This window comes from Loxodonta africana, chromosome X (genome assembly GCF_030014295.1).
Source record: "Loxodonta africana isolate mLoxAfr1 chromosome X, mLoxAfr1.hap2, whole genome shotgun sequence".
NCBI lineage: Eukaryota > Metazoa > Chordata > Mammalia > Proboscidea > Elephantidae > Loxodonta > Loxodonta africana.
Window position 1 is genome coordinate 135,167,125 of NC_087369.1, and position 15,080 is coordinate 135,182,204.

A 15,080-nucleotide genomic window follows, 5' to 3' on the forward strand; every position below is an offset into this window, starting at 1 on the left:
CATAACACAAACCCTAACAACATTGAAAAGAGAAATAGCTTCACAATAGTAGTAGGAAACATTAACATACTACCTTTGATAAAGGGCAGAACATCTAGAAAAAAGCTCAATAAAGACATGCAAAATCTAAATGCTGCAATCAACCAACTTGATCTCACAGACATATACAGAACATTCCACCTAACAGCAGCCAAATATGCTTTCTTTCCATAGCACATGGGACATTCTCCAGAACAGATCACATATTAGGCCACAAAGCAAGCCTTAACAGAATCCAAAACATCAAAATATTACAAAGCCTCTTTTCTGACCATAAAGCCACAAAAGTAGAAATCAATAACAGAAAAAGCAAGGAATAAAAAATCGAATACATGGAAACCAAAAAATTCCTTGCTGAAAAAGTACTGGACTATAGAGGAAATCAAGGATGGATTAAAAAAATTCATAGAATCAAATGAGAATGAAAACACATTCCACCAGAACCTTTGGGACACAGCAAAAGCAGTGCTCAGAGGCCAATTTATAGCAATAATTACACACATCCAAAAATAAGAAAGCACCAAAATCAAAACAGTGACCCTACAACTCGGACAAATACACAGCAGCAAAAGAAGACTTCTGGCACCAGAAGAAAGGAAATAATAAAAATTAGAGAAGAAATAAATGAAATAGATAATAGAAAAACAATTGAAAGAGTCAACAAGACCAAAAGCTGGTTCTTTGAAAAGATCAACAAAATCGATAAACTGTTGGCCAAACTGACAAAAGAAAAACAGAAGGAGAAGCAAATAACCCCAATAAGAAATGAGATGGGCAATACCACAACAGACCCGACTGAAATTAAAAGAATCATAACAGAATACTATGAAATATTGTACTCGAACAAATTTGAAAGCCTAGATGAAATGAACAAATGTCTAGAAACACACTACCTACCCCAATGAACACAAACCGAGGTAGAAAAACTAAATAAACCTCTAAAAAAAGAAGGGCTTGAAGAGGTAAAAAAAAAAAAAAAAAACTTACAACAAAAAAAAAGCCCTGGCCCTGATGGTTTCACTGAAGAATTTTAACAAATTTTCAGAGAAGTGTTAACACCAGTGCTACTAACGGTATTTCAAAGCATAGAAAAGGACGGAACACTCCTGAACTCATTCTACGAAGCCAGCTTAACCCTGATACCAAAACCAGGTAAAGATGCCACAAAAAAAGAAAATTACAAGTTATCCCTCAGAAACATAGATGCAAAAATCCTCCACAAAATTCCGGCCAGCAGAATTCAACAACATATCAAAAAAATAATTCATCATGAACAAGTGGGATTCATACCAGGTATGTGGGGATGGTTCAACATTAGAAAAACAATTGATGTAACCCATCATATAAATAAAATGAAAGGTAAGAATCACATGATCTTATCAATTGATGCAGAAAAGGCATTTGACAAAATCCAGCACCCATTCATGATAAAACCTCTCAGCAAAATAGGAATAGAAGGGACATGCCTCAACATAATAAAGGACGTTTATACGAAGCCAACAGCGAATACCATCCTCAGTAGACACAGCCTGAAAGCTTTTCCCTTGAGAACGGGAAACAGACAAGGATGTCCTTTATCAAAACACTTATTCAGCATCATGCTGGAGGCCCTAACCAGAGCAATAAGGCAAGAAAAAGAAATAAAGGGCATCCAAATTAGTAAGGAAAAGTAAAAGTATCTGTATTTGCAGATGATATGATCTTATACACAGAAAACCCCAAAGAATCCACAAGAAAACAACTGGAACTAATAGAAGATTTCAACAAAGTATCAAGATACAAGGTAAACATACAAAGATCAGTTGGACTCCTCTACAACAACAAAGAGAACTTTGAAGAGGAAATCACCAAATCAATACCATTTACAATAGCCCCCAAGAAGATAAAATACTTAGGAATAAATCTAACCAGAGATGTACAAGTCCTATAAAAAGAAAATTATAAGACATGACTGCAAGAAACCGAAAGAGACCTATATAAGTGGAAAAACACACTTGCTCATGGATAGGAAGACTCAATATTGAGAAAATGTCAATTGTACCGAAAGTGATCCATGGATACAATGCAATCCCGATCCAAATTCCAAAGAAATTTTTAAACGAGATGGAGAAAAAAATACCAACTTCATATGGAAAGGGAAGAGGCCCCGGATAAATACCACATTACTGAAGAAGAAGAACAAAGTGGGAGGCCTCACATTACCTGATTCTAGAACCTATTATACTCCCATGGCAGTCAGAACAGCCTGGTAACAACAGATAAATAGACCAATGGAACAGAATTGAAAACCCAGATGTAAATTCACCCACCTATGAGCAGCCGATATTTATTTGACAAAGGTCCAAAATCCATTAAATGGGGAAAAGACAGTCTCTTTAACAAATGGTGCTGACATAAGTGGATATCCATCTGCAAAAAAAAAAAATGAAACAAGACCCAAACTTCACACCATGCACAAAAACTAAATCAGACAACCCAATCAAAAATTGGGCAAAGGATATGAACATGCACTTCACTAAAGATATTCAGGTAGCTAACAGATACATGAGAAAATGCTCTCGATCGTTAACCATCAGAGAAATGCAAATTAAAACTACGATGAGATTCCATCTCACTCCAACAAGACTGACATTAATCCAAAAAACACAAAATAATAAATGTTGGAGAGGCTGTGGAGAGATTGGAACTCTTACACACTGCTGGTGGGAATGTAAAATGGTACAACCACTTTGGAAATCTATCTGGCGTTTTCATAAAAAGTTAGAATTACCATACAACCCAGAAATCCCACTCCTCGGAATATATCCTAGAGAAACAAGAGCCTTTACACGAACAGATATATGCACACCCATGTTTATTGCAGCACTGTTTACAATAGCAAAAAGCTGGAAGCAACCAAGGTGCCCATCAACGGATGAATGGTAAAATAAATTATGGTATATTCACAGAATGGAATACTACACATCGATAAAGAACAGCGACAAACCTGTGAAACATTTCATAACATGGAGGAACCTGGAAGGCATTATGCTGAGTGAAATTAGTCAGATGCAAAAGGACAACTATTGTATAAGACCACTATTATAAGATCTTGAGAAATACTACAAACTGGGAAGAACACATTCTTTTGTGGTTACGAGAGGGGGGAAGGAGGGGGGTGGGAGAGCGTTATATACTGATTAGGTAGTAGATAAGAACTACTTTAGGTGAAAGGAAGGATAATACTCAATACACGGAAGGTCAGCTCAACTGGACTGGACCAAAAGCAAAGAAGTTTCTGGGATAAACTGAATGGTTCGAAGGTCAACGGAGCAAGGGCGGGGGGTTGGGGACTATGGCTTAAGGGGACTTCTAAGTCAATTGGCAAAATAAATTCTATTATGAAAACATTCTGCATCCCACTTTGAAATGTGGCATCTGGGGTCTTAAATGCTAACAAGCAGCCATCTAAGATGCATCAATTGGTCTCAACCCACCTGGATCAAAGGAGAATGAAGAACATCAAGGTCACACAATAACTATGAGCCCAAGAGACAGAAAGGGCCACATGAACTAGAGACTAACATCATCCTGAGACCAGAAGAACTAGATGGTGCCCAGCCAAAACCGATGACTGCCCTGACAGGGAGCACAACAGAGAACCCCTGAGGGAGCGGAAGAACAGAGGGATGCAGACCCAAATTCTTATAAAAAGACCAGACTTAATGGTCTGACCGAGACGAGAAGAACTGCGATGGTCATGGTCCCCAAACCTTCTGTTGGCCCAGGACAGGAATAATTCCCGAAGACAACTCATCAGACATGGAAGGGACTGGACAATGAGTTGGAGAGAGATGCTGATGAAGAGTGAGCTACTTGTATCAGGTGGACACTTAAGACTGTGTTGGCATCTCCTGTCTGGAGGGGAGATGGGAGGGTAGAGAGGGTTAGAAACTGGCAAAATGGTCATGAAAGGAGAGACTGGAAGGAGGTAGCGGGCTGACTCATTAGGGGGAGAGTAAATGGGAGTATGTAGTAAGGTGTATATAAGTTTATATGTGACAGACTGACTTGATTTGTAAACTTTCACTTAAAGCACAATAAAAATTATTTTAAAAAAACTAAATCAGAACGGATCAAAAACCTAAATATAAAATCTGAAATGATAAAGACCATGGAGGAAAAGATAGGGACAATTCTAGGAGCCCTAATACATGGCATAAACAGTATACAAAACATTACTAACAATGTGCAAACACCAGAAGAGAGACTAGATAACTGAGAGCTCCTGAAAATGAAACACTTATGCTCCTCAAAAGACTTCACGAAGAGTAAAGAGACAACCTACAGACTGGGAAAAAAAATTTTGGTTACGACATATCCCATCAGGGTCTAATCTCTAAAATCTACAAGATACTGCAACACTTCAACAACAAAAAGACCAATAACCTAGTTAAAAAATGGGCAAAGGATATGAATAGATACTTCACCAAAGAAGACATTCAGGCAGCTAACAGACATATGAAGAAATGCTCACGATCATTAGCCATTAGAGAAATGCAAATCAAAACTACGATGAGATAACATCTCACCCCAACTAGGTTAGCAATAATCCAAAAAACACAAAATAATAAATATTGGAGAGGCTGTGAAGAGACTGGAATACTTATGCACTGCTGGTGGGAATGTAAAATGATACAAACACTTTGGAAATCGATTTGGCACTTCCTTAAAAAGCTAGAAATAGAAGTACCATACTATCAAGCAATCCTTCTCCTTAGAATATATCCTAGAGAAATAAGAGCCGTCACACAAATAGACATATGTACATCCATGTTCATTGTAACATTATTCACAGGAGCAAAAAGATGGAAACAACCTAGATGCCCGTCAGCAGAGTAATGGATAAACAAATTATGGTACATAATCGCAATGGAATACTAAGCAATGATAAGGAACAATGATGAATTCGTGGAACATCTCACCACATGGATGAACCTGGAGAGCATTATGCTGAGTGAAATTAGTCAGTCACAAAAGGACAAATATTGTATGAGACCACTATTATAAGAACTCAAGAAAAGGTTTAAACACAGAAGGAAACATTCTTTGATGGTTACAAGGGTAGGGAGGAAGAGGGGTATTCATTAACTAGATAGTAGACAAGAATCAACTTAGGTGAAGGGAAGGACAACAATACAGGGGAAGTCAGCACTACTGGACTAAACCAAAAGCTAAGAAGTGTCCTGAACACAACCAAACACTTTGAGGGACAGAGTAGTTGGGGCTGGAGTCTTGGGACCATAGTTTCAGGGGACATCTAAGTCAACTGGCATAATGAAATTTATTAAGAAAATGTTCTGCATCCTAGTTTGGTGAGTGATGTCTGGGGTCTTAAGCACTTTTGAGCAGCCAGCTATATGCATTGATGGGTCCCAAACCACGTGGAGCAAAGGAGAATAAAGAACAACAAAGGCACAAGGAAAATATTAGCCAAAGACAGAAAAGGGCCACATAAACCAGACAGTCCGTCGGCCTGAGACCAGAAAAACTAGACAGTGCCCAGCTACCACAAATGTGTGCCCTGACAGGGAACACAACAGCATCCCTGGCAGAGCAGGAGAAAAGTGTGGACCAGAACTCAAATTCTAGTAAAAAGACCAGACTTAATGGTCTGACTGAGACTGGAGGAACCCCGAAGCCATGGCCCATGGACGCTCTGTTAACCCAGAACTAAAGGCCACTCTTCAGACAAGACTGGACTATAAAACATAAAATAATACTCGTGAAGAGTGTGCTTCTTAGTTCAAGCAGACTCACGAAACCAAATGGTCGGCTGCTGTCCGGAGGCAGGATGAGAAGGCAGGAAGAGACAGGAGCTGATTGGAGGGACAGGGGAAACCCGGGGTGGAAAAAGGGAGTGTGCTATCACATTATAGGGATTTCATCTAGTGTCACGTAACAATACGTGTATAAATTTTTGTATGAAAAATTATCTTCAGCTGTAAACTTTCACCTAAAGCACAATAAAAAAAAAATAAAAGAAATATTTAGTGAATGTTTATTTTTTTTACGGCACTATGTAATGTACTAAGGAAAGAATAAAAATGAAAAATACACATTTCCTTCCTTATAGTGGCCTGTTTGGAATCCTGGTGGTGGTGCAGTAGTTAAGAGTTCACCTGCTAACCAAAAGGTCAGCAGTTGAAATCCACCAATTGCTCTTTGGAAACTCTACAGGGCAGTTCTACTTTTTCCTATAGGGTCACTATGAGTTGGAATCGACTCAACAGCAAAGGGTTTGAATTTTTTTGTTTGTTTGTTTTGTTTTGTTTTTCGTTTAGTGGCCTATTTAGCCTAGTTATGGTGATGAGGCAATACAAAAAAATCATTACCATTTAGTGAGAATATTGAGAAACAGGTAGTATTTATTATATTTTATCCCCCATAATTTTCAAAAAGCCCTCTGAGAGGAGCATTGTTATAAAAAAGTAAACTGGTATTTAGAGAGAATAAGTGATTTGTTGTGGTCAAATGGGTAGTAGAGTGTTGAGCTGGGACTAAGCTTTGACTATAAGTTAAATTTTCAAATGTTTTTAATGATACTATTACTTAATTCAGTTTATGTCAAAGATATTTCTGTTGAAGAATGGAGAAGTAAAAGGAGGGATACTATTTATTAAATTAGTACTAGGTAGCAGGTTCTCATGGAGGCAATTCGATGTATATCTATTGCATAAAATTATGACAGTGCCAGCTCTCAATTAGGTAGAGCCTTTTTTTTTTATTTCTTAGGGGAGGAAACCAAGACTCATAAGGATTAAGTATAATGCCAATAGTCATGCAAATTGAGACAGACCTGGACTTAAACCCAGGTTTTCTTATTATAAGGGCTACTACTATGTTAATACCAAAAATATAGTGACTAACTTATATTGATCACTTACCAGATATAAGAATCTCTGATAAGTACTTTGCATACATTATCAATTCTTCATCCTCCAAACTGCCCTATGAGGTAAACACTTGTATATTATGCCAATTTTACACATGAGAAAAATGAGGCCCAGAGAGGTCATGCAATTAGTAAGTGGAAGAGCTGGGACTTTAACTCATGCACTCTGACTCCATATCCCACCAGATGCCAGATGTTGAGAGTCTGAGATGTCCCAAAATGCCACCCCTCTTCCTTGCTTCCCTCCTGCATCTGTCAGTTTGTGGTACTGTGGGGGCTTGGATTGGAGGAAAACTCATTAACAACCTGTGTTATGCAGATGACTCATCCTTGCTTGCTGAAAGTGAAGAGGACTTGAAGCACTTACTGATGAAGATCAAAGACCACAGTCTTCAGTATGGATTGCACCTCAACATAAAGAAAACAAAAATCCTCACAACTGGACCAATGAGCAACATCATGATAAACGGAGAAAAGATTGAAGTTGTCAAGAATTTCATTTTACTTGAATCCACAATCAACACCCTTGGAAGCAGCAATCAAGAAATCAAAAGACGCATTGCATTGGGCAAATCTGCTGCAAAAGACATTATTTCACTGAGATCTAGTTCTATATAGAGCAGGGTTTCTTGACCTTAACACTATTGACCTTTGGGGCTAGTAATTCTTTGTAATAAGGAAGATTGAAGAAAATCGATGCCTTTGAATTATGGTGTGTCACGAAGAATATTGAATATACCATGGACTGTCATAAGAAAGAACAAATCTGTCTTGGAAGAAGTACAACCACAATGTTCCTTGGAAACAAGGATAGTGGGACTACGTCTCACATACTTTAGACATGTTATCAGGAGTGATCAGTCCTTGGAGAAGGACATCATGCTTGGTAAAGTAGAGGGTCAGTGAAAAAGAGGAAGACCCTCAACGCGGTGGATTGACACAGTGGCTGTAACAATAGGCTGAAGCACAGCAACAATTATGCGAATGGCGCAGGACCGGGCAGTGTTTCATTCTGTGGTGTATAGGGTTGCTATGAGTCAGAATCGACTCGACAGCACCTAACAACAACAACAACAACTTCCTTACTTATATTCAAATCCAATTGAGAGATAGAAAACATATAAAACAGTAGGAAATCTAAATACCACTGTTACTACTGGCAAAGCTGATATTAGATTATGCAGCTTATGTATGTAAGTGGGGCTCTTAATAGTATACCTCAGAATGAGATCACCTTACCATCCAATCACAAGGCATGCCAGACCACTACAGTTTTCTCCCAATTTACATTATGAAGGAAAAGAGCAAAATATGCATATCTGAGAACAGGCTCACTTTTAAGAGATAGAATATAAGGGTGTGGGCTATTTCAAACTCACCACTCAGGTAAGTGGGAGTGTACAGAAGCCAGATTTCACAAGTGGCGCTCTTCTCACATTGAAGGAAACATGGGGCATGGGGAAGACGCAAAACCTCCCTAACATCACTGTTGAATTGGATTTACTTTTCCAACATAAGTTTTCAGCTGACTTTAATGGTATTTAATACTTATTTCCCCTCTTTACACTCTTTATGTGACTTTTGTATATAAACTCCGTTTTTTAAAAGATAATTTCTAAGACAATTCTGAAAGAGACACAGAGGTAGAGACATAGAGAAAGATCATGCCTTGTAGTAACTGGCACAGCTGTAGCCTTTACAGAGGGCCCTGAATTGCTGCCTTTGGAAGGCAGTAGCATAGTGAAAAGGAGCCCTGGTGACACAATGGTTAAGCGCTCAGCTGCTAACTGAAAAGTTGGCAATTCAAACCCACCAGCCGCTCCCCAGGAGAAAAGACCTGGCAATCTGCTCCCATAAAGATTACAGCTTAACAATATGAGGCAGTTCTACTCTTTCATATGCTGTTGCTATGAGTTGGAATCAACCTGACTGCACCCAACAACAACATCGTGAAAGTATTTTGCTTACTTATACTTTGAAAGCAATACTTCGAGTCCGAATCATTAACATGTATAATCTTTCTGTCTCCATTCTTTTAAGTTACATCATTAGTAATTAATCAGCAATTGATTTTGTTTTATCATTGTGTTTTTCCTGTAGTGAGGTTTCAAGACTTGTAGATCTGATAATCGTATAATTCAGTGTCTTTTTAGGGGCCATGTAAGGGCCTCAGAAGTCCACCTTCCTAACAAATTGACTGCCCTTGACAGATGCCTACAGTTCTACCATCAGTGCTGCACTGTGGTTACTTAAAACTTTGATCCCTTTCAGATTGCTCTTATTATGAACAGTTTATTCTTAAAAGCACACTGTGAATGGAGGATATACAAAGCACAAAGTCACCTTTCATCTGGTAGGGACAAAAGTAAGGAGCATCACTGAAGATGCAAAAGGGCACCAAAAGTGAATCTAACTTTGCAATTTTGCTGAGGCTGCCCCTTGTGACCCCTCACTGGAATACATGAAAGCAAACAATTAAAGCTGAAGGCAGATTTCAGCACAAGAATACAGTATGAACAATAGCATTTGCTTTTTCTCTGCTTCCATAATGATTTACGACATTAGAGACCCTATGGGACAGCTCTACTCGGCACGATAGGGTTGCTACGAGTTGGAATCGATTCAATGGCAAGGGGATACAGGCTATCATCACAAATGGTAAACACCTGAATAAAAGTTATTTCTCTTACTTCCTATAATACTAGAACACCCAAATAAAAAATACTCAGTCTCTCATTTTTGTATTTTGTCTCCATAATGCCCGATATACAACTGCTTCTAAAGTGCTGAACTATCAATGACAATTTCACTTTCCCTTCACAATGTTTGGCACTGGTAATGCAAGTGTTGTGTCCAGTTATGAGTGTGACTCCTCAGTTAGCTGCTCAGCTACACCGTTAGGCATCTCCACTTCATTGGGCCCTCTTCAAATGCTAACAACTTAGTATAATGAATGGTGAAAAGTATGGACAATGCGGATACTGCCAGGGTCCAAATCCCTTTTCAACTGATTGCTAGCTGTGCCACCTTAAAGGGATCATAAACCTCTTTCTTGCTTATTTCCTCATCTCTGAAGATAATAAGCACATTTAGCTAAACAGGAATTGTTGCCACAATTAAGCTAACTCGGATAAATGTGCCAGGCATATAATGAGCATTCAATAAATATTATCATTTTGATATTCCTTGTAAGCAAGTGTCATAGATTGAATTGTGTCCCTCCCAAAATTTGTGTATCAATTTGGCTAGGCCATGATTCCCAGTATTGTGTGATTGTCCACCATTTTGTCATTTGATGTAATTTTCCTATGTGTCCTAAATCCTATCTCTATGATGTTAATGAGGTGGCGTAGGCGGCAATTGTGTTAATGAGACCGGACTCAATCTACAAGATTGGATTTTGTCTTGAGCCAATCTCTTTTGAGATATAAAAGAGAGAAGTGAGCTGAGAGACAGGGGGATCTCATACCACCAAGAAAGCAGCACCGGGAGCAGAGCTCATCCTGTGGACCTGGGGTTCCTGTGTGGAGAAGCTCCTAGTCCAGGGGAAGATTGATGACAAGGACCTTCCTCCAGAACCAACAGAGAAAGCCTTCCCCTGGAGCTGATGCCCTGAATTTGGACTTCTAGTCTACTAGACTATGAGAGAATAAACTTCTGTTTGTTAAAGCCATCCACTTGTGGTATTTCTGTTACAGCAGCACTAGATGACTAAGACAGAATTCATTTGATGATGTCACAGAGCTACCTGGAAACCGAGGGAGGGGACAGAGGGATGACTCTGGGCCCTCCTAGGTCCCCAAAGTCTTTTCTTCCATTTGTTAACATAGATTCAGAGTCACTTGAATGGTGTGAATTCCAAGCCAGATGAGTGATAGGAGTGCAGGACCTTGCAATGCCCTTTGAGCACACGCAGGCCTGCCTGGGCATGTGATCCCATTCTTTCCCATGTGTTTGCAATGTGAGCAGGGCAGTGGGTCCTCTTTCATCTTGTTTTAAGTAGCTACATGATTATAAAAAGGGATAATAGCTACTGCTAATCTTCCCTACTCAGTACCAGAGGAATTTCCTCTTATTAAGGACCTTTGTCTTGGATTTTGGAAATAAGATTTTATAACCTAACTGGACAAGAGGAGAAAAAAAATAAGCTATTTAGTTTTATACATTCCAGCCAGAAACAATCGTCCTTCAGAGGTGTACCCTGTGGATGCAGCTGTTCATTAGGAAGATTACTTTTGTTCAGGGTTCAGTTCTTAGCCAAACTGTGAAGGAGACAATGTTGACCTTTAGAGTTCTTCTGCCTCTCTTTGAGCGCTCTTTGGCCCCTGTGCAATGTCTCAGTCCCAGGTGTTCAGTGCCTTCCCGATGACCTGGATTTTCCCAATCATTCATGAAAGGGATATGAATAAATTAATTCTCCAACTGGTATCAGATAACTAATTACGCATCCAAGAGAAATTTTTTGAAAAGACTCCTCATTAAAGGGAAATCCTTACTGGAGGGGATTGCAAGAGCTTCAATAGGGCTCACGGAAGGAAGAAGTGCATATTGATATCAGGAGATTCTAATCTTAGCCTCCCAACTGTCTATTGTACCGGAGTTTAAGGCCAATCCTACTTTGAGCCTTCAGCAAGTGGTAATGGTCAGAGAGCTAAACTGTTCAAAATTCAATAATTATAACTACCATTCCCAAGTGCCAGTGAGACTCTGAGGTTCAGATAACCTTGAAAGAGAAATAATCCAAGGTTAAATGAAAAACAACTTTGAGCTATAAACCTGTCAATCATTTGAGTGCTGTGCACACAAACCTTCAGTGTGGTTAAGATACCCAAGGCTTGTCAAGATCAAGGGGATTATTCAGCTTCAATACAAATATTTGTAATCTTTTGGAATACAAAGCTTTAGGAACTCACTAAATTTTTGTAAATCACAGCTCGCAATCTCCTACCTTGAATATATGCCCCTGTTTCCATATTAATGAAATGTGGCATTTTTTGGTAAGAATTTTGATATGACAAACTTAATAGGATATTCAATGTATTTATAGTATTATGTGTATTTTAATGCATATTATATACAGATCTTATAAAATAATAGCTTACAAATTAATTTCTTGAAAATAGGAACCAATGTGTGTGAGGAATCCCTTATATTTTCTATTTTCCTCTGCTTACAGAATTCTGAACACATGCCAAAATCATTTTACCATGGTCTGTATACCTGTCAAAATAGCTATGATGTGATTTTACATTTCTGTATTTAAACTAAATCAACATATTGGAATGAAAGCATTATATGGTTTTATAAGCAATGGAGCTGAAAGCTTTACATTTCAAAAGCTTGAGACTAGATGAATGAGTCCTGACTCACTTGAGCAGCCTAATTTATTGCAAGTAGGAATAGATTTAAATCTTTAAAAAAAAAATCTCACCAGCTATAGTTAATACCTTTTTAAACACTTGAAATGCTTCAACAGAACTCTTTGTAAACATGCATCATACATCTTTCCCTACTCCTAGATATAGGAACTCATTCTACAGGGGGGGTGGAATATAAGCCTTCTTTCTATGGCCTGTCTCCTGAGACTAGACTTTATTCAAAATAATATTTATGTAAATTCTGCTTCTGAAATGCTTTTCCCTATGCCAACAGACACACTCATGGGTCTGTTGATCTAGCCTAGTTTTTATGGCTAATGGCACAGTGGAAAAGACCACAGCTGCTAATCAGAAGCTGAACAGTTGGAGTCCACCAGCAGCTCCTTGGAAACCCTACGGGGCAGTTCTACTCTGTTCTATATGTTCTCTATGAGTTGAAATTGACTGGAAGGCAATGGGTTTGGGTCTTTTTGCTTTTTTTATGGTTGCTCTTTTTTTTTTTTTCCTCAGAAAAGGATTACATGTCAATCATTCTCAACTTACAATTAATTCATTTCAGTGCCTATGGACAGAAAAACTAGCATTTTAAAATTGTATACGTACACAATTGTATATAAAACAATTATACACTGTCAAAATAAGTCTGTTTCTATAAAAGAGAACTTGCTAAATTATTTATCTGAGGAAAATAAATTAGCCAAGGCAGAAATGACACCACATGCCACCAGAGGAAGGGAAGTAGATTTGAGTGAGAAACCCACATCTGAACATGAACCATAGAACAGAGGTTTTGTTTAATGAGAAAAATGGCTTCAGACACTTCTGAAAAGAGGAAATTCTGTTATTCTTAAAACAAAAGAAGTCAGTTTCCCTCATAAGGTGATTTTCACAAAATAACTGTAAAAAATGTCATGTAAAAATTCAGTTTTGTTACAAAACCATGAGTAGGTAGAGAGAAAAATGAAGAGAATAAGACTAAGGTAACCGTGAAATTAAAAAAAAAGTAACTCACAATTATAATTTGTTTTCTTTTTTCTTGTTCATTTGAGGACCCGAATTAATTACTTTATATTGTGCTTGTGTGTGTGTGTGTGTGTGTGTGTGTGCATTGTTTTGTTACAATAACACTACAATGGTACTTTCCCAAGAAGTCATTAGGTATCCATTCATAGGAACCCAAAATAACACAGGTCAACAAACAACAATAATTTAAGATAATAACCAGTATACCAGTTGCCATGGACTTTCCGACTCATGTGGACCCCATGTGTGTCAAAGTAGGGTTTTCAATGGCTGATTTTTTGGAAGAAGATTGCCAGACTTTTTTACTGAGGCACCTCTCGTTTGACTCACACCTTCAACGTTTTGGTTAGTAGCCAAGTACATTAACCATTTGCACCACCCAGGGACTCCTTAATACCTGCTTTTAAACCCATTGCCATGGTGTCTATTCATACTCGTAGCTGCCCTGTAAAAAACCCAAACTGTTGCTATTGAGTAGATTCTGACTCATAGTGACCCTATAGGACAGAGTAGAACTGCCCCATAGAGTATCCAAGGAGTTGCTGGTGGATTCAAACTGCCAACCTTTTTGTTAACAGGCAAACGCTTAACCACTGTGCCACCAACGACCCTATAGGACAGTGTAAAACTGGCCCATAGGGTTCCCAAGACTAATCTTTATGGAAGCAGACTGCCACACCTTTCTCTCTGGGAGTGGTTGCTATGTTCGAACCACTGAACTTTTGGTCACCAGCCCAGCGCTTTAACCACTGCACCACCACTTGATAAATCAATTAAGCTTTTCCCAATGTTGAAGGAATTTCAGGCATCAAACAGGAAGGAGCAAGAGAGATAATATTTGGGAAAGTAGGGAGTTTATCACAGTAGGTAATCACATACCTAAATGTAATGTCACTCTGCCCAGAGAGGATACCAGGTTAGATGCATGCAATTTTATTACAGGCCCATGCTTTGAGAAGAAATCCCTATTTTGAAGAGGTTGTAATTGATCTCATTTTTCTAAAAATTTGTTTCAAAAGGCAGTTCAAATTTATAAAATGACAAGGTCTAATTATCTTTTTTCATGAACTTTTTTTTCTAAAAAAAATTTTAAGACGTTCAGAGGTAAGACTCAAGGGAAAATTTCTAAGATATAGCTAAATAACTTCTTTTAAAACTTGATCATAGATTTTCTTTTCTATCTAAAGTATCACTGATGAATTGATACTCATTGACTAATAATTTAACTCAATTTATTTTTATGATGCTACCTTCAAAGAGTGTAGTGACAGATCAAATGTCTACCTGTGCAGATACTATAAGATGGATGCCTTACAAATCCTTTATCCTTACTGTAGGTGATTACTGTGGCAATTCTGAAGACTCTGGATACTATTTGAAATTCTGGGAACGCTGTCTAAAAGCCTAAGTTCTGTCTTTTATCAACTGTATGTATTAGTTATTTGAGGAGTTTCTGATCATGGCTACTTCACTTTCTTCTACTACTTTTATAAGTATGACGTGTTTACACCTATGCACTGAAAACATTCTCCCTTAACAGATACTGGGATAATATGAAAAATAGACTTTTAAACACACTGTAAGATGTTTTGGGTTGCTTGTTTAGTCAAATGTTATAAATTTTAAATAAAGGGAATGTGAATACTGCTAATTAGTTGAGAAATGCTCATATCAGTCAGCAATTTTACCATTTTCCCCCAGAGTCC